Source organism: Macrotis lagotis, chromosome 4 (genome assembly GCF_037893015.1).
Source record: "Macrotis lagotis isolate mMagLag1 chromosome 4, bilby.v1.9.chrom.fasta, whole genome shotgun sequence".
In the NCBI taxonomy this organism is placed as follows: domain Eukaryota; kingdom Metazoa; phylum Chordata; class Mammalia; order Peramelemorphia; family Peramelidae; genus Macrotis; species Macrotis lagotis.
This window is the reverse complement of record NC_133661.1, coordinates 167276679-167296658: the sequence shown is the minus strand read 5'-3', so window position 1 is coordinate 167296658 and position 19980 is coordinate 167276679.

The window sequence follows — 19980 nt, the reverse complement described above, 5'->3', positions numbered from 1 at the left end:
ATCTGAATTCCAGATCAGTTGCTTTCCAATGAGATATTTTACATTGTCTTCTTTTTCATTCTTTAAGTTTTATTTTATAGTTTCTAGCTTTCTCATTAAGTCATTAGCTTCATTTCTAATTATTAACTAATTATTTTCTTTAATGAATTCTTGTATTCCCCTTTTCCAATTGGCCAATTCTACTGTATAAGGAGTTTTTTTTTCCTTAAGTAAGTTTTTGTATCTTTTTTTTCCATTTGGCAAGTTCTGTTTTTTAAGGCATTCTTCTTCTCATTGACATTTTGTACTGCTTTTACTGTTTGGCTTAGTCTATTTTGCAAAGTGTTATAATCTTCAGTATTTTTGCGGGTCTCCTTTACCAGTTGATTTGTTTTTCATGATTTTCTTGTATCACTATAATATATTCTCTTCCCTATTTTCCCCCTCTACCCTCTTACTTGATTTTCAAAATTCTTTGTTGAGTTCTTCTATGATTTAAGACCAATTCATATTTTCCTTGGACACTTTGGAACTAAGACCTTTGATTTTATTATCTTTTTTTTTTTAGGTTTTTGCGAGGCAAATGGGGTTAAGTGGCTTGCCCAAGGCCACACAGCTAGGTAATTATTAAGTGTCTGAGCCTGGATTTGAACCCAGATACTCCTGACTCCAAGGGCAGTGCTTTATCCACTGCGCCACCTAGCTGCCCCAGATTTTATTATCTTCTGAGTATGTGTTTTGATCTTCCTTGTCACCATAGTAACTTTCTATAGTTTTTTTATTGTTTGCTCATTTTCCCATCTATTTTTCAACTTTTAACTCTTTGTTAAAGTAGGACTCTGCTTCCAGGGTGGAGAGCACACTGTCCCAAGCTTGAAGTTTTTTTAGTAACTGCTTTCAGAGATACTTCTAAGAACTTCTAAGTTTTAAGTTCTTACATGATGGTTTGATCTAAAAAAGAGGTGTTTTCTAGTCTCCTGGCATGTGCTCTAGTCTGTAAGTAATCATAAACACTCTTTTATGTCCTGGAACTATGATGAAGGTCCCCTGCAGCCCAAGCTCTGGTGTGCTGGTCTGTTCCAAGCCCTAGAATTGCCACTCAGGACTGTGATCCAGATCAAAATATAGGCAAACCACTGAGCCTCGTCTCAGTGCAAGCTGAGTACAGTAGAATTGTCCAGTTGGAAAAGGGGACACAAGAATTCATTAAAGAAAATAATTGCTTATTAATTAGAAATTAAGCTAATGACTTTATGAGAAAGCTAGAAACAATAAAATAAAACTTAAAGAATGAAAAAGAAGACAATGTAAAATATCTCATTGGAAAGCAACTGATCTGGAATTCAGATTCCGGAGAGATAACTTAAAAATTATTGGATTTCCTCAAAGTCATGATCAAAAAAAGAATCTAGACATCATCTTTCTGACCAGCTGTTCAACCCCCTTACTGGCTATAGGCTATGACTCAGGAAGCAGCAGCTGTATTGCTGATTGAGTGACTCCCTCACCCAGGTGCGACAGATCTTTCCTGCTGACCTAAGTTGTCTTGACTGTAAAATGTTTTTCACCCCATTCTTTTGTGCATTCTGTTGCTTCAGGTATTGCTTTATGAAATTATTTAAAGGTGTCAAGAGGAGTTTTGGGAAGAGCTCAGGCAATTGGCTGTCTTTGCTCCATTGTCTTGGCTCCATACATCCTTCATCATTTCTGACAGCACAGTAGTATTCCATCATTTCATATATCATAACTTGTTCAATCCCTGCCCAATTGATGAGCAATTCCCTAGTTTCCAATTCTATGCAGCCACAAAAAGAGCTACAATAAATATTTCTGTCCATATAGGTCTTTTTTACTCATTTCTTTATGAAAGAAGTTGATGGGAATAAAATGAAAGATGAGATACATTTTTAAATGACTAATGTGAGAACTTCTTTTGCTAGACTGTACATATTGTTGTAAGGATTTTGGTTTTCTTTGGGTTTTTTTATATAGGGATTAGAGTATAAAGAAGAGTTAGGTAAGGGTTGCCAAGGGGAAAAAAGGAAGAATTTCACTGAAGCAATTTTTATAGAATAGAATACAACAAAAGGCAAAAGGAATCAGAGATGTAGAAAAACATTGAAAATTAATGTCAACTTTATTATAAAAGTAAAACAAGCTCAATAGTTTTCTTCCTTTGTACTATGTATATGGAAAATGTTTGTTTTATATAATGTTTAAGTTCATAATTTTTAAAAATTAAGTGAAAAGACAAACTAGAAGCTATAGGATTCAAAACTAAGATATCAGAATTCTAAAGCTAGAACATAGAAGCCAACAGAAATCATAACTCAGTGCACAAGTATAACTCAGTCAAATCCTAACTCAGTCAAAAACATATACCATGTTTCAGGCAGTTCACTGAATTAAGACAAAATGATGGTCCCTGTCAGGGAGGTCACATTCTAATGAGGGAGACGATATGAGACAACTGTGTAAATGGGTTGTAATCTCAGGGAGAAGGAACTAACAAAAGGAAAGGAGAAGGATGGAAGAAGCTAGGAAAAGGTCTCTTGTAGAGCATGTAATTGAGCTGAGATTTGAAGAAAATTAGAGAAAGCAGGAGACAGAGTCACAAAGGAAGTACATTCCAGGGATAGGAGATAGTGAAAATGCAGAATTAGGATAGTGCTATATGTAAGGAAAAATAAGGAGGCCAGTCAGTGAACTTAACATATTTCTTTCTGAATCATAGAACACATGGAAAGAAGTAAAATACAAAAGCCTTGAAAGGCAAAAAGCAACCAAATTATAAAAGGTTAATACTCTGCCCTGGATCACACAGTTAGTATCTCCAAATCTGAACTCCTGGATCCCCAGGACTGGTACTCTATCCACTAAGTTAACTAGCTGCCCTTGTGAAAAGTTTTAAAAGCCAAACAGAAGTACGGTTTATGATTGTGGGGATAATAGGGAGCCACTGAAATTTTTTGACTAAGGAGTGACAAGGTCAGACCTACACTTTACGAAAAAATCCCCCTGGAAGCTGAGTAGAAGTTAAACTAGAGTAGGGAAGCAAAAAAGACAAGCAAAGTAGGGAGAAGACAATTATCATTTCTTTAAGGTGAAATAAAGCTCTTCAGAAAGAAAAAGACCGAAAATGATCTGATTAGAGAAACAGTGTTGCTATTTGAAAAGTTGAAACTGTGCTTTGAAGAACTGGCTGGGTTTCCTGCCATGAAAGATGGTATACTATCTACCAACACCTTGAAAGAGGGGAACCTCAGAGAGTCCTGTCCCCATAGCTCTTTACTGTGCTGTAAGAGTCTACAGATGGAACACCCTGTCAATTTCCAAAGAGCAGATCTGAATGACTTTGCCAATCTCACATTTCAGGGAAATTGCTTTTCACTGAAAGAGTATAAAAAGTCACAGCAGGAAGAAATAGAGAAATTCCATTTAAAATAACTGCAGACAAGATAAAATACTCAGAGGAATTTACCTGACAAGACAAACCCAGAAACTATATGAACATAATTTCAAACCAATTTTCTCACAAATAGAAACAGATCTAAACAGCTACAGAAATATTACTTGCTTATGGATAGGGCAAGTCAATATAATAAAAATGAAAAATCTATCTAATTTACTCATTCAATTCCATACCAATCAAACTACCAAAGAATTAACTTTGTAGATCTGGAAAAAAAGTATAATAAAATTCATCTAGAACAACAAAAAGTCAAGAATATCAAAGGAATCAATAAAAAAATGGAAAGGGAACTAGACTAGTAGTGCCAGATTTCAAATTATATTACAAAGTGATAATTATCAAAACAATTTGGGACAGGCTAAGAAACCATGGTTAGAGCAGTAGAATAGATTAGGTACACAACATATAGTTGCAAATGACTGTAGTAATCCAATGTTTGATAAACCTAAAGATACAAGCTTTAGAGTTAAGCATTTTTTTTAATCAAATATAATGCTGGGAAAATTGAAAAGTTGTTTGGCAGAAACTAGACATACAACCAGCATCTCACACTGTATACCAAAATAAGATCAAAATGAGTACACGATTTAGACAAAAAAGGTGAAATAATAAGTAAAATAGGTGACTGAAAATTTTTACCTGTTAAATCTGTAGATAAGGGAAAAGTTTATAACTAAACAATGGATAGAGAGATCATGGGAAGTATAATGGATAATTTTGATGACGTAAAATGTAAAAGTTTTTGTACAAAATCAGTGCAACCAAATTCTAAAGGAAAGAAGGAAACTGGGAAAGAATTTTTTAGTCAGTTTTTGATAAGTGCTTCATTTCTCAAATACATGGGGAATTGAGTCAAATTTATAAAAATTAAAACCATTCCTCAATTGAAAAAATATGCTCTGAATCTTTATGCTTGATTAGAAAAATGCAAATTAAATGCAAATTAAAACAAATCTGAAGGGGCAGCTAAGTGGGCCAGTGGAGCCCTGGAGTCAGGAGGGCCTGGGTTCAAATCCAGCACTTAATAATTATCTTTGTGACCTTGGGCAAGTCACTTAATCCCATTGCCTGGCAAAAGGAAAAAAAAAAATCTGGGATATCATCAGACACCTTCAAATAGACTAACTTAACAAAGGCTGGAGGGGCATGGAAAAATAGGTATGTTAAGCACAGATAGTGAAGTAGTGTACTGGTACAACCATTTGGGAAAACAATTTCGAATTATGCCCAGAGGGCTATAAAACTGTGCATACCCTTTTATGTAGAAATACCTTTATTAGGTCTGTATGTATTTCAATAAGAAAAAAGAAAAGGGAAAAGGATCCTTAAGTATAAAAATATTTATAAAAGCTCTTTATATAGTAGCAAAGAATTGGAAATTGAGAAGATATTCATTAATTGGAAAAAAAGCTAAACAAAAAAAGGTTAAAAAAGGCTAAAGTTGTAGTAAATTACTGTGATGGAATACTATTGTACTATAAGAAATGACAAGCTGGACAGTTTAAGAAAAATCTTGGAAGATCTATATGAATTGATAAAAGATGAAGTAAGAACCAGGAGACATGGTATATGGTAACAATATTTTAACAATGATCAGTGTGAAAGAATTAGCTACTCTGACTGATATGAAGATCAAAGACAATTTCCAAGTACTCAAGATGAAAAATACGACCCAACTCCATAGAGAACTGATGAACTCTGAGAGCAAATTGAAATATAATTTTTTTCATTTTACTTTTCTTGTTTTTTTTTTAGCAATATGGCTAATATGGAAATATATTTTACCTGATGTCATATATAATTGATATGTTGGTTGAGGTAGGGAGAAAATTTGAAACTGAAAAATGTTTTCATTTTTTATGGTAAAAATGACAAATAAATTTTAAAGAGGGCAGCTAGGTGGTGAAGTGGATAGAGTGCCAAGCCTGGAGTCAAGAACAGTTATCTTCATGAATTCAAATCTAGTCTCAGACACTTACAAGCTGTGTGACCATAGTCAAGTCACTGTTTGCATCAGTCCCTCAAACTGTAAAACGAGTTGGAAAAGAAAATGGTAACCCATTCTGGTATCTTTGCCAAGAAAACCCCAAATAAGAGTCATGAAGAGTGGGGACAGGACTCAAAACAACTGAAAAACAACAAAATTTTCAATAAGTAAACAGTCAAGGAAATGTGAAAAAAAATCTATAGATTAGAGTGCTAAGACTATCACTTGCTCAAAGAGCTTAACATTTCTTTATCTGTTCAAAGAATAGCAGAATATAAACCCCATACTCTGTGGGAAATACCCAGAAAAGGAGTTAGCCTGAATAGTAGATGACACTTAGACAAAGACCAATTACATCAATGTCTACATGACAGAGTTGTAAGTTGCCCTAGTAATGGATTTCTCTTCTCATGCTGCTTCACCACCAGGTTGCTTAAAGTTTATTATGCTCACTCTCCCTTGGATTACTACATGCACCAATGCAAGACTGACACAACTTATAGGTGAATTAAAATGCTATGATTATTATTGCTTTACCTCCTGTAAATAAATATTTCATGCTTCAGAGGTGATGGTATTATTTTCATTGATTTATTTTATTTGTGTATTGATTTATTATATTTTTCCAATTACATGTTAGAAAGTTTTTCAACATTCAACAAAATATGCATATTTTTAAGTTACATAATTTCCTTCTACCCTCCCTTCCCATTCTCCTTCCCTCAGCAACAAATAGATGAATATTATACATATATATTTATGTTTAACTAATTTACAGCTTAGTCATTTTTGGTATGAGGAATTAAGGATTAAGGGAAAAGAAAGAAAACCATGAGAAAAGAAAGAAATAAGAATCATTTTTAAAAAGTGAATTAGACCTTGGGCAAACCACTTAACCCCATTTGCCTTGCAAAATCTGAAAAAAAAAGTGAATTAGAAACATTTTTTAAAAAGTGTTCATGGGAGGCTAGGTGGCACAGTGGATAGAGCACTAGTCCTTAAATCAGAAGTACCTGAGTTTAAATCTGGCCTCAGACACTTAACTACCTAGCTGTGTGGCCTTGGGCAAGCCACTTAACCCCATTTGCTTTGCAAAAACCTAAAAAAAAAGTGTTCATTCAGATTATGTAGGGGTTTTTTTTGGTTTTGTTTTGTTATATTTTTGTTCTTCTGGGGATAGCATTGTCCACAGTTGGTCTCCTGGGGTTGTCCTAGTTCTCTGAACTGCTGAGAGGACCTGCATCTTTCCAGGCTGATCAACTCACAATATTGTTGTTAATGTGTACAATGTTCTCTTGGGTCTGCTCCCTTTGTGCAGCACCAGTTCCTGCAATTTGTTCCATGCTTCTCTAGAGTTCAGCCATTCATGGTTTCTTACAGAACAGTACTCCATAACATTAATTTACCATAAGTTGTTCAACCATTCCCCAATTGATGGTCATCCCTTCAATTTCCAATTCTTTGACATTGCAAAAAAAGAGCTGCCATAAATTATTTTAGAACATGAGGAACTTGTCTCATTTTCTTTATGATTTCTTCTGGATATAGGCCTAGTTTTGGTATTGCTGGATCACAGGGTATGTATGATCAGTTTTGGGTGGCTTGGTGGTACACAGTGGATGGAGCACTGAACTTGGCAGTGCGGAGGACAGGAATGTGGCCTCAGACTCTTGACTCTTACTAGTTGGGTGACCTTGGGCAAGTCACTTAACCCTGACTGCCTTAGATCCAAGGTCATTTCCAGTCATCCCGATCCATATCTGGATGTTTAACTAATTTACAGGTTAGTCATTCTGGATCTGGAGGAGAACTCAGCACAGCCCCCTTCACTCAAATCCAATTCATGTACTTATCATGGCATCACATCTCTGATGTTGTCTTCTTTGAAAATGAAAAACAAACATTATTATTATGATGATCAGTTTTTAATAGCTCTTTGGGCATAGTGACATATTGCTCTCTAGAATGGTTGGATCAGTTCACAACTCCACTAACAATGCATTAATGTCCCAACCTCCCACAACCTCTCCAACACTGATTGTTTCATTTTCCTTTTTTTACCATTTTAGTCAATCTGATAGGTGTGAGGATGAACCTCATAGTTGTTTTCATTTGTATTTCTCTAATCAGTAATGATTATATATAGCTTTAATTTCTTTATTTGAAAGCTGTCTGTTCATATCCTTTGACCATTTACCCAACTGTGGAATAACATGTAACCGTATAAATTTGATGCAATTCTTTTATAAACTGATGCAATATATTTTAGAAATGAGACTTTAATCAGAACCCCTAGCTGAGAAAATTGTTTTCCAGTTTTCTGTTTTCCTTCTAATTTTGGCAGCATTTGTTTATTAGTGCAAAACCTTTTTAATTTAATATAGTCAAAATCATCCATTTTGCAATTTGCAGTGTACTCTATTTCTTGTTTGGTCATAAATTTTTCCCCTTTCCAAAGATCTGATAGATAAGAGTATTTCTTGGTCTATTAAATACTCTATGATGTCATACTTAATGTTTAAATCTGGTATCCATTTTGACCTTATTTTGGTAGAGGGTATGAGATGTGGGTATATGCCTAGTTTATGCCATACTAATTTCCAGTTTTCCCAACAATTTTTGTCAAATAATGAGTTCTTATCTCAGAAGCTAAATCTTTGAGTTTGTTAAAAAGTAAATAACTGTAGTCATTTACAAGTGTTTCTTTTGTACCTATCCTAATCCATTGATCCATTACTCTGTTTCTTAGCCAGTACTAGGCTCATTGATTTATTAAACATGAAGATCACCAATGACAACTGAGGAGCCAGAGCCATGAGGAGTAAACAAATAGTTACCCAAATGGAGAACTTATTGTTCTATAAGAAACCATGAACAACTACCATGCTCTCAGGTTTAGCCCTGGGACTCCCAGGAGTGAATTACAATTGTATGGTCTTTCCTTCTGGGGGAATCATCTCAACATTTCAGGATCAGTAAATGAACCACTCCAGATCATGAAGAAAGAATCTTGAAACAATAGATCCTGAATGTTATATAAGTGAAGATTCACAGAGTAGAAGAGATGGGGAAGATATATTTGGAAATTAATATGACTAAATAAAAATGCATCAATAAAGAAAAATTAAAAATATTAAGTAAAAATCTACTTTCAGATTCTTATGGCTTCCAAATGAAGTTATCAGGTAAAGGGGTACAAGAAGAAATAAGCAGAAAAATGATTTGGAGGGAATTTGGCTTATTTAAAAGGATAGAGTCTGGAAGGAGAAAGTGTGAAGATAAAATGACAGAAACACAGGCCTCATCTGAAGAAAAAGTTAGAAGGAAGAATAAAAACCTGATGAGAAGACATTAAGAAGAAAATAATTGGGAAGGAAAAGTAGTTAAGTTGGGAAATAAGAGAATGATAAGACAGAAATGGAAATAGAGTATGGTTATCAAGTTAAGAAATGATAAAAGATTATAAGGTCTTAATGTACTCAGTGTGGAAAGCATAGCAAGTTTTTGCAATGATTTGCACTAAATTTGCATCGTTATTATGTCTTTCATAGCCAATGGACTATAATCTTTATTCTAAGTAGAAGCTGATTTCTGGGGGCAGCTAGGTGTAACAGTGGATAAAGCACCGGCCCTGGAGTCAGGAGTACCTGGGTTCAAATCTGGTATCAGACACTTAATAATTACCTAGCTGTGTGGCCTTGAGCAAATCACTTAACCCCATTTGCCTTGCAAAAACCTAAAAAAAAGAAAAAAAAAAGAAATTTATTTCCCTCCTAGAAGAAAAATTTAAAGAACTGGAAGAATACTGCTTCACAATCCAAGTTATCAAAGACAATAAACTGTTCTTTTAAAAAAATAAGAATGGGGCGGCTAAGTGGTGTAATGGATAGAGCAAAGGCCCTGTCAGGAGTACCTGAGTTCAAATTCGGCCTCAGACACTTAATAATTATCTAGCTGTGGGGCCTTGGACAAGCCACTTAACCCCGTTTGCCTGGCAAAAAAAAAATTAAGGAGAAAGATCAATACTGGAGAAGAAAAGCATCTGAAGCTGGAAATGGGTGACCTTTGTAGAGAGGTTGTAGACTATGTAAATGTCAAAAAAGGAGAATTGTACAATTGTCTATTGTACATTTTGAGCTAAAAAAAGTCTCTTCCTGAAGAAAAAAGAGATGCTCAGCAGAGGAAACAACTACTTGTTTTCAAAGAAATGATAAACCAGAATCACAAAAGCTCTTGAAAAATATGAGAAATAACTTAAGAGAAAGAGGAAGAAGAAAAAATGAAGAATAGTGGTGGTTGGCGATACTATAGTTGGGGGTACTAAAGTAGGTATTTGTCAACCTGAACCTGATAACCCCAATAAATGTCTATTGTCTTCCATGGGTAGATATCCAAGATATAACAAAGAATTTTCTAAGAGTTCAAAACACAATTGCTATCCACTAAAAAAGTATTACCAATGATTATAAAATCTTATTCAAGTCCAAAAAGGCAGAATTTTCTTAATTAGTGTCCAATTAAGACAAGGAATAATGCATAAGGAAAAAAAATGTATTTAAGAAGTGAAGAGTTGACTATGAAGATAGTGTCTGAAAAAGATAATGTGGATTTCTTGACCACAACCTCAAATATAGGAATGACAGCTTCCTGGCATTGAATGTTGACAAATTTTCTAATTGAGGATTCTAAGTTATTGTAATTATATTAAACTCTATGAAGTAACAGGGAATAGATTGAGGAGGGAGGTGCGGGTAACAACTTAAATATCATTATAAATTATCCATGAACTAATTGTTGGAAGAAGGTGTTCTTAAATAAATCTTTAGAGAAGATGGGGCAAGGAGGATCTAGATAAGACCTAGGCAAAAAATGGCTAGCCAATTCTTCCCTCCATGACAACTCTCATAAGTATGATATTTAAATAAAGATATATATATATATATATATACATACATATATATATAGATATATGAAATGATTCTCAAGTTTGTAGATGACTAAATGGTCTTGATTCAAAAGAGCACAGACTAGAAGGTCTGTCCAACCTTAATTTTTTTTAAAGTTTTTTATTGAAACAATAGACAATATATCATGATTGGCCATTTTAATGAAAGCTCTGAGATAGCTCAGTTTCATTTACTAAACCCACAGGGGGCCCCCATAAAATCGCACTGCAGGTCACATTTTGGACAATCCTGGACTGGAGCACTGACGTATACTTAATAATAGATGAAATTTAATATGTTGAAATGTAAAGTTTTTACACTTAGGTTCAAAGAATCAATTTTACAAGAGAAAAAGAGTTGGCAAGACTAGAAAAGATTTGGAAAGTGAAGGCTCACTATGAGTCAGCAATGTGATTGCTGCAGGCAAAAAAAGTTAATCTAATCTTGGACAGTCTTAAGAGATATATTTCCAGAAGTAAAAGGGATAATAATCTGGACAGGTTTTATCTGGTAAGCCCATATTTGGAATATCATATTCGATTCTGCATGCCACAGTTTAGAAAGAACATTAATAGGTTACTCAGTGAAATGAAACCAAGATGGTAAGGGCCTTTATGACATAAGGCAAAGTTGAAGAAACTGGGGATAATTTCTCTGAACATCATAGCTACCTTCGAGTACATGAAAAGCTGTTACATAGGAGAGTTATTAGCCTTTCTGTCTGGTCTCCCAGTCTCTTGGGCTTGCAAACTATGTCATCCTCAGCTCTTTCACTCCCCATGTCCAATCTATTGTCAAGGATATAGATTTCACTTCTCTCTAATTCACTCTTTTCTCTCTTCTGATACTGCCATCACCCTGGAACAAGCCCTCATCACTTCATGCCTGGACTATTTCAGTGATCTGTTATTAAGTCTGCCTGTCTCAAGGCATCCTCTATTTAAGTCATGAAAGTTATTTACCTAAAGCATAGTCCTTAACCTATCACGCCCCTTCCCTTAACTCAAGAAGCTCCCTATCACTTCCATGAGCAAATAAAAAAACCCTCTATTTGATATGCAAAGTCCTTCATAATCTAGCCCCCTCCTACTTTTAGACTCTTCTTATACCTTTCTACTCCTTGCCACATATTCTTTGATTGAACAATACTGACCCTCTTTGCTGTTCCACAAATAAGCAACTCCATCCTTGACTCTGGGCAATTTTTTCTAGCTGTCCTCCAAACCTGGAATGTTCTCTGCCACCTGGCTTTCTTTAAATCCCAACTATCAATTTCATCTTCTAAAGGAACCAAATACCTTCTTACTTCTAGTGTCTTCTATCTTTTAATTATTTCCTATTTTTCCTGTTTATAGCTTGGTTGTAGATGTTTGTTTGCTTGTTATTTCTCCCATTAATTTAAGAGCTTGTTGAGTGTAGGGACTGTCTTTTTGCCTCTTTTTGAAATCTTAGCACTTATACAATACAAAGATACTTAATAAATGCTTATGAACTGACTGGTTCCTAACAGTAAAACAAGTTATAGTTATACAGAGGCAAATCATATGGGGGGGGGCACTTCTTTCTAATTAAGAGTCCAAAAGTGCAATGTGCTGCTTCATGAAGTAAATGAGTTCTCCCTCATTACCAGTTTCAAATAGAGAATTAATGATCATTTGTTGGTTTATATTAGAATCAGGACTACTTCAAATATGAGATGGTCTCAAAAGTCATCTTCTACATCTTCTAACTCAAATTATGTGATTCTATGAAAAACTACATTGGCAGATAATACCTAACATCCAAACCATGGCTTTGGGGAAATTGCAAAGTACTTTTAATTATCCCAAGCTTTTCTCTGAAATAGAGATCTATTTTTTAATACCAAGTGGTATTATGTAACTGTGAGTCATAGAACATTATAGCTTCAAAAGAAATAAAGCTAAGCATCACACAAAGGACAATGGAAAAATACAACAGTGAGTAGAAGCAGGTTGCAGCACATTAAACAAGAAATTATGAAGCTAAAATTCAATCATGGATTACTCTCAACATCTACTGCCTTCACTCCTACTCATGTACTGCTGAAAGCTGGAGAAAATCATGGAACTATTCTGACTGGGTTCACTACAAATTTATATCACAAAACCTCACCTAAGTCCTTATTGTGACAATGCAATTCTTTTATACATTCCTAACCAATTATCTTCCTCATCATAACAGCTTTTCCAAACCTTTTCATATATTCTCAAACCTCTCATGACTCTTCCTCCTTCAATACTCTCAGTAGAGAACCTTGCCTGATATTTCACCATTAAAAAAAAAAATGAGATCCTTTGCAGAGGGCTCTCTCTTCTCCAATTCTCATCTCATATTTCCTCAGTCAATTTTTGCTACTATCTCCTCATCCTTGTTTCACATGAAGAGGTGATCTTTCTCACTGACAAGGCAATTTCTCCATCTATAAGCATAAGTCACGTCTATTTCATCCCCTCCATTTAACTACCACTTACTTATCTCCAATCTCTTCTTGTCTACTAGTCTACAAATAGATCCGTATCTCCTTCCAAGCTCAAAAAACTGTCCCTTGAACTATCTATCCTACTCTCATCTTATCTCTTCTCCTTTGCATGGATAAACTCTTGAGAAGACCTAGAGACATTTACAGCTGTTACCTATACTTCCCCTCCTCTTACTCTCTTAACTCCATAGTTTGACTTCCATCTTCAACTGAAATTGAAACTACTCTCCAAGCTTACCAGTGCAATCAATCACTCTTTTCTCCTTAAATACTCTCTCTAGATTTTATGACACTGCTCTCTCCTAGATTTCCTGTCTTTAACTGCTCCTTTTCAGTATACTTTGCTGGATCTTCAACTACATTGTACCCACTAACCCTGCCTTGCCTCTGGAGTCCTAGGTCCTCTTATCCTCTTTCTCTGAGCTATTTGCATGATGAGAATGCATCTCCAACAATCTATTAGACATCTTTAATGACCCTTGCAATGACCCTTAGACATCTTAAATTCAATATGTCCAAAACTGAATTCATTATCTTCCCCCAAAAACCATTCCCTCTTTCTAACATTCTTTTTCTTTTTAATTTTTATTTAGGGCAATGGAGTTGTGACTTGCCCATGATCACACAGCTAGGCAATTATTAAATGCTTGAGACAAGATTTCTAACATTCTTATTACAGTCAAAGGGACCATGATCCTCCCAGGCATCAAAGCTCAATGTCTAGGCACCATCCTTGACTTTTTGATACAGGGTGTGACATATGGGTCTATGCCTAGTTTTTGCGAGCATTTCAGTTTTCTTCAACAATTTTTTTGAATTATAAAGGTTTTATTTATTTTGAGTTTTACAATTTTTCCCCAATCTTATTTCCCAGCCCCCCCACCCCACAGAAGGCAATTTGCCAGTCTTTACATTGTTTCCATGGTATACACTGATCCAAATTGAATGTCACAAGAGAGAAATCATATCCTTAAGGAAGAACCATAAAGTATAAGAGATAGCAAGATCAGACAACAAGACATCAGGTTTTTTCCCTAAATTAAAGATAATAATCCTTGCTCTTTGTTCAAACTCCACAATTCTTTCTCTAGATACAGATGTTATTCTCTATTGCAGACAGCCCCAAACTGTCCCAGATTATTGCACTGATGGAATGAGAGAGTCCATCAAGGTTGATCATCCCATGTTGCTGATAGGATGTACAGTGTTTTTCTGGTTCTGCTCATCTCACTCAGCACCAGTTCATGCAAATCCCTCCAGACTTCCTTGAATTCCTATCCCTCCTGGTTTCTAATAGAACAATAGTGTTCCATGACATATCTATATATATCTATATCTATATCTATACATATATATATGTGTATATATATATATATATATATATATATATATAAAATATATATCACAGTTTGCTAAGCCATTCCCCAATTGAAGGACATTTACTTGATTTCCAATTCTTTGTCACCACAAACAGGGCTGCTATTCTCCAATAATTTTTGTTGAATAGTGAGTTCTTTTTCCAGAAGCTAACATCTTTGGGTTTGTCAAACAATAGATTGCTATAGTCATTTACTATTGTTTCTTTTATACCAATCCTAATCCACTGGGCCATTACTCTATTTGTTAACCAGTACCAGACAGTTTTGATGACTGTCGCTTTATGGTATAGTTTTATATTTGGTAGGCTACCTTTCTTTACTTTTTTTTATCAGTTTCTGTAATCTTCTTGACATTTTGTTACTCCAGATGAATTTTACTTTTTTTCTAGCTCAGTTAAATAGTTATTTGGTAGTGTGATTGCAATGGCACTAAATAATTTAATTTGGATAGAACTGTCATTTTTATTATTATATTAGCTTGGCCTTACCATGAGCAACTGATATTTTCCCAATTGTTTAGATCTGATTTTATTTGTAAGAAATTTAGTTTTGTTTTGTAACTGTGTTCATACAGTTTCTGTGTCTGTCTTAGGAGATGGATTCCCAAGTACTTTATGATGTCTGCAATTACTTTTAATGGAATTTCTCTTTCTATCTCTTGCCCTTGTACTTTACTGTTCATATATAAAAATGCTGATGATTTGTGTGGATTTATTTTAAATCTTGCTAATTATTTAAATGATTTTCCAGGGTTCCCTAAGTATATCATTATATCATCTGCAAAGAGTGAAAGCTTTCTTTCCTCACTGCCAATTCTAATTCCTTCAACTTTTTTCTTCTCTTATTGCTAAAGATATTTCTAATACTATATTGAATAGTAATGGTGATAATGGGCATCCTTATTTGACCCTGATCTCAATGGAAATGCTCCCAGTTTATCCTCATTATGTATAATATTTGTTAATGGTTTTAGATAGATACTGCTTATTATTTTAAGAAAAATTCCATTTACTCCTGTACTCTCTAGTGTTTTTGATAGAAATGGATGCTGTACTTTGTCAGAAGCTTTTTCAGCATCTATTGAGATAATCATATGATTTCTGTTGGCTTTATTACTGACATGTTCAATTATGTTGATTGTTTTCCTAATATTGAACTATCTCTGCCTATTGATATAAATCCTACCTGATCACAATATATTATCCTAGTAATAACTTGCTATAAATAAATCTCTTTGCTAAAATTTTAAGATTTTTTGCATCAATGTTCATTAGGGAGATTAGTCTATAATTTTGCCTATTTTGACTCTTCCCAGTTTAGGTATCATTATCATACTGATTAGAATTACTTGTGCTTTAAATGTTTTATAGAATTCATCCCTGTAACTCCAATCTGGACTTGATAATTTTTCTTAAAGAGAGTTTATTAATGGTTTCATCAGTTTCTTTTCCTGAAATGCCATTATTTAAGTTAATCTGGGTAGTTTGTATTTTTGTAAATATTCATGTTTTCTCTCAGGTTATCAAATTCATTGGCACATAGTTGAGCAAAACAGCTCCATTTCTGATACAGGAAATTTAGTTTTCTTCCTTTTTAAAAATCAAATTAACCAAAAGTTTATGTATTTTGTTGGGTTTTTCATAAAACTTTTAGTTTTATTTATTATCTGAATGGTTTTCTTGCTTTCCATTTTATGAATCTCTCCTATGATTTTTAGAATTTCTAATTTAGTATTTAATTGTAGAGCTTTAATTTGTTCTTTTTCTAGCTTTTTAAATTGCCTACCCAATTACTTGATCTCCTCTTTCTCTATTTTATGATTTCTCTCTCATCACATTCAACTTAGAACAATGTATACCATGGAAACAATGTAAAGACTAACAGACTGCCTTCTGGTGGGGGTAGGGGGAGGGAAGCAAGAATGCGGGGATTGTAAAATTCAAAATTAGTAAAATCTTTCTAAAGAAAAAGAATAAATGAATTGATTTCTTTGGTCAACTTTTCATAATTTTCCTGCATAGCTCTTATTTCTTTTTTCCATTTTTCTTCTTCTCTACTCTGGTTTTTAAATTCTTTTTAAGCTTTTCTATGAGGTTCTGAATTTGAATCCAATTCACAGACCCCTTTGAGACTTCCTATGTAGGTAATTTGTCACTGCTCTCTTCTTCTGAGATGGGATTTTTATCATTTCTAGCTGCATAGTAATTTTCTATGATTAGTGCTCTTTCAGTTTTGTTTTTGTTTTTTTTTGCTCAATTTGATTGTTGATCTTTGTTCCTGGGGTACAGAGAATATAGCCCTGAGGTTTTTGTGCTGGGATTGGGGTCTGATCCCTGGCTTTTCACTAGTCAAGATGTTGCCTATGCAGTCCAGGTGTTGTCTATGCAGAGGTTTGTTTCCTCCTTTATGTCTAGGGTCTGCCTCTTGTAATGGTTTGTTCCCAACCCAGTCCTGTCTTTTGCCCCAATGTTCCCAGGGTTCAGACTTGTATGGAGTTGGGATCCTTCCTGCTGGCTTTCTGTCTAGCTGCCGGGACCTGGGCTGCATGTAGTGAAAAGTCTTCTTCAGGCTTTCCTGTTCTCCTGCCTAGCTGGATTTTACTTTCCCTTCCTCTTCTAAACTGCCCCCCCACAAGAGATCTTCACTGATGATCCTCCACGATGTTTACAGTTGAAAATTGTTTCAATCTTTTTTTTCTGGGATCTATAGCTTTAATGTTTGTGTAGGGACTTCATTTAATGTCATGTAGGGAAAAGTTCCAGGAGCATGCTAGTTTTACACTGTCAGTTTGGCTCTGCCCTAGAAGTCCTTTCTTGGTATTATTAATTTTAGTTCCCTTTATCTTATATATCTGGTATAATAATTTCTTTAATCTGTTCCTTTTTTGTCTTCATTGCAATAATTTTGTTTGTACAATAGTTTTCAATTTCATGTCATAAAAATTATCCATTTTGTCTTTTGTGATCATTTCTATACATGGTTAGGTTTGTACATGTATTCCATATTGGCCTCTTCATTCTTAAGTGTTTCACATCCCTGCTGGAGTGCCTCTATAGAATTATAGTCTGTGAAATCCTATCTATCCTTCCTTTAAATTCTTTGAAATCTGCTTTCTCACCTGTGTTGCATAGACCTGGTTTTCCTATGTTCTCTACCACAAATACTAGAAGAAATAGTCACTTCTGCAAGGGTTACCCCAGTTAACCAGTTAATAAGAATCTGACCTGGAAAAAAAAAAGTTAAATCTTGATTCCTTCACCTTTTAAAGGATGAAACCATCAAAGGAAATAAATAACTTATTATTTCATGTTTTAGTTGATATTACCCTTTTGGTTCAGAGCTCTGGATAATTAAAATCCTTCACCCTCATCACTATTTATTATTTTGTTTCTTGAACTTCTTATATTTCTAATCAGGTGGTTTATGGTATATTCCATTATAAGAATTTCTTGTTTTTTCCTCCACTGATCTCCACCTATTAGCTTTCAATTGTATTTCAGGATCAGAAAAAATTATGGAGATTAATTCCAAATTCACAAAATTAAGGGCAAGATACACAGGGGAGACTATGTGGAGGAAAAAAAATTATTATCTTATTGTAATATACTACTGTCTGCCTAGGAACAAAATGTATATGGCCCAGGAGAAGTACTTAATATAGTCAAATATCTTTGGGAATTTTATTTTGGGTTAAAAACAAAAAAAAAAAGTATATAGGTTTGTTTAATATTTTATCCCAAATGTAGCTAAACTGTTACTCTGGATTTAATTTAATCCAACAAACAAAACCAGGAAGGTGATGTAAAAATGACATGAACCTAACTAAGGAAAGAACCATATCATCTCAGAATTTTTAACATTTTAACAGTGAAGAAATGCAAATATATATATTGGCAGATACAGAAAAATTCTCCTTTAAAATAAAGTTCAGAGACTATAAGATGAAATATGGTTCAAAAAGAGATGAGAAAGTCTAAAAAAATTAAAGTATTAATATGAATTTTTAAATCCCAATAAGAAAGAAAAAAGGAGGTATATAAGAGCAATTTGAAATCATTTGAAGAATGCCACAATTTCTCAGAGTAATCCTTTCTAATTATTAATCCTGGACCCAGTTCACTTTCCAGCTACAGTGCCTGGCTAGATATAGGTCAAATGTCAAAGTCTAAACAATCAGCTTTCCAACCACTTTGGTTTTTTCAGTATGGCAGACTAACCTAGTCTCATTCATATTACCGTACATTTTACTAAGACGTCCTGTAGTGTAGTTGGACTCTATGCATTAAGTTATAGTATTACATAAGAATGTGAGCATCTGGGAAAACCACACAATATAGAGCTTTTCTGTTTAACCCTCACAAATAATTCAACATAATCTGCCTGCATTGATATTTTGTTCAATGTCAATACTTAGCAAATTAATGAACAAAGTTACATTTCAATTTCTATCCATCAAAAGTATTGTGTATCATTCTATTGTTTGTGAGGGAGAATCTCATCTGAAGAAATTTCAAGATTATGTTTTATTCTAGGTATAACCTCAGCTGCAATAACTCATATCACAGATATTTAGGTATTATATTGTTATTGTATCTTTAAGAGAGGAAATAAAAATCTTAGAGTTACAGTTAAGTCTCATCAATAAACAAGTACTTATGCCTACTATATGTCAGTTTCTAAAGTAGGAACTAGTGATATGAGTATAAAGAATGAAAAATTACTTATTCCCAAGTAGTTTATATTTCAATGTGGGAGACAACCAGTATGATGTGTCTCAAAAGCCTTAGTGAGTTTTTAATCATATATTCAACTTGAAGTATAATAAGAACAAATACATAGAAAGGTGTTAAAGATAAGAGTACATTCCAGGCATATGAGACAGCAAGTACTAAGGTACAAAGCAAGAGGTCAGTTGGTTAGATCCTAAAATAAAGGAAGTGGGTATTATTCAATAAGGCTAAAATGATAGGTTGAGGAAGGCTGTTTGAATTTTTATATTTTATCCTATGGAGTAGGAAAGTCACTTGATCAGTGGTATGTTTAAGGAAAATGCAGACTCAACTGGAGTGGTGGAAGACGAAGTAGAAACCACTTAGGAGCTATTGCAATAGTCTGGAGAGAATTAACTGTCACAGCTTAGACTGAGGCAGAGAATAAGGGCTTAATAGAACTTATTTCCTAAGAGACTGAGAATTAACTGACACAGAGAGAGTCTGAGGAGACTTGGAGAGAACTGAGTTTTAACTCATTCTATGAAAAAGACATCTTGAGAAGAGTGAGAAGAGACACTGAGAAAACTGATTAAGAGCTGTTTGTACTCTGATTCCAGAGTCTTTGAAGGCCTCAGTCACTACAGCCCACTCTTAAAAGTAAAACTACCTTTGACTTTTCTCACAGCTGATATACTTTGAAATACATGTATGGGGCGGCTAGGTGGCACAGTGGATAGAGCACCAGCCCCAGAGTCAGGAGTACCTGAGTTCAAATCCAATCTCAGACACTTAATAATTACCTAGCTGTGTGGTCTTGGGCAAGCCACTTAACCCCATTGCCTTGCAAAAAAAAACCATATATATGTACATATATATATATATACACACACATATATATATGTATAATTAGCATCTTTTACTGTTCATAAAGTATACAACTAGTAACACTGATATTTCTCCAAGTTTATGAAACCAGGATTTTATACTAAAAGATAAAGCTTATGG